Genomic DNA, 1,686 nt, shown 5'->3' on the forward strand with positions numbered 1-1,686 from the left:
CTGGGAAGATCCCATGTGCCGCGGAGCGGCTGGGCCCGTGAGCCATGGCCACTGAGCCTGCGCATCCGGAAGCCTGTGCTCCGGAACGGGAGAGGCCACAACAGTGAGAGGCCCACGTACGGCAAAAAAAAAAAAAGGACTAAGCCCTCTTTCCAGCCAGTGCCGAAAGATGGGCATCTCTCAGGACAACTGGCACAAGCACCACAAGACCTAGGGCAAAAGGAAGCCCTACAACCAGAAGCGGAAGTGTGAGCTGGGATGCCCTGCTGCCAACACCAAGACTGGTCCCCACCACGGACACAGTCCGCGTGTGGGGAGACAACAAGAAGTACCAGGCCTTGAGGCTGGACGTGGGGAACTTCTCCTGGGGCTTGGCGTGCTGTACACGCAAGACAAGGATTACTGATATTGTCTACAATGCATCCAACGATGAACCGGTCCATGCCAATACCCTGGTGCAGAACGGCATCACGCTCACCAACAACACACAGTACCCACAGTGGTACAAGCCCCCCTGTGCCCTGCCCCTGGGCCGCAAGAAGAGGCCAAGCTGACTCCTGAGGAGGAAGAGACTTTGAACAAAAAACAATCAAAGAAAATTCAGAAGAAATATGAAGAAAGGAAGAAGAATGCCCAAATCAGCAGTCTTCTAGAGCAGGGGTCCCCAGCGGCCTGCAACCTATTAGGACCCGGGCCGCATAGCAGGGGATGAGCAAGCAAAGCTTCATCTGCTGCTCCCCATCACTCGCATTACTGCCTGAGAATCGCTTGTATTACTGCCTGAACCATCTGCCCCCCACCCACCGCCCTGGTCCGTGGAATTGTCTTCCACGAAACCAGTTCCTGGTGCCAAAAAGCTTGGGGACCACTGTTCTAGAGGAGCAGTTCTAGCAGGGCAAGCATCTTGCATGCATCACTTCAAGACCAGGCCAGTGTGGTCAAGCAGATGGCTTTGTGCTCGAGGACAAGGAGCTGGAATTCTATCTGAGGAATACCAAGGCCCCGAAAAGCAGATAAATCCTCCTCCCTCCTATCTTAGCTCATGGAAAAAAGGTGTTTATTATTATTAAAAAAAAAAAAAAAAGACCAGGCAAACAAGGAAGGAAGACAGCACAAAGCCCAAGAGAAAGCATAGATAATGAAGGAAAAGACCATAGGATCTCCAGATTATGAAGGGTCAGACCTCAGACTTTGAATAACTATATGCAAGGAAATAAAAGACAAGATTAAGAATTTCATCAGAGAACTGGCAACTATAAAACATGGAATTAGGAGCTCAGTGCTAACAGGAGATTACCAACCGTTTAAACACAAATTTTAAAAAAAAGATTAATTCAATACAAAATATCCAAATTTAACTACAGAGAGAAAAAAGGATAGAATATATAGAAAATAGATTGAGACATAGGGGAATAAAATAGGTAACCAACAAGGACCTACTGTAGAGCACAGGGAACTCTACTCAATATTTTGCAATAACCTATAAGGGAAAAGAATCTGAAAAAGAATAGATAAGAGAATCACTGTGCTGCACACCTGAAACTCACGTGACATTGTAAATCGACTCTACTTCAATTAAAAAAAGAGAGAGACACACATAGGGGCTAAAATGATAAAAAAAACATATCAGACAAACACTAACCCAGACAGCTCGTATAACCACATTAATTTCAAACAAAGTAGGCT

The 1,686-nt window shown here is 46.6% G+C and overlaps 1 pseudogene; it reads left to right on the forward strand.

The window, feature by feature from the left end:
• The first annotated feature begins 169 nt into the window (after nucleotides 1–169).
• Nucleotides 170–1,017, forward strand: LOC103082133 (40S ribosomal protein S8 pseudogene; annotated as a pseudogene).
• Nucleotides 1,018–1,686: the final 669 nt, after the last annotated feature.

This window comes from Lipotes vexillifer, unplaced genomic scaffold (genome assembly GCF_000442215.2).
Source record: "Lipotes vexillifer unplaced genomic scaffold, Lipotes_vexillifer_v1.1 C26867767, whole genome shotgun sequence".
NCBI lineage: Eukaryota > Metazoa > Chordata > Mammalia > Artiodactyla > Lipotidae > Lipotes > Lipotes vexillifer.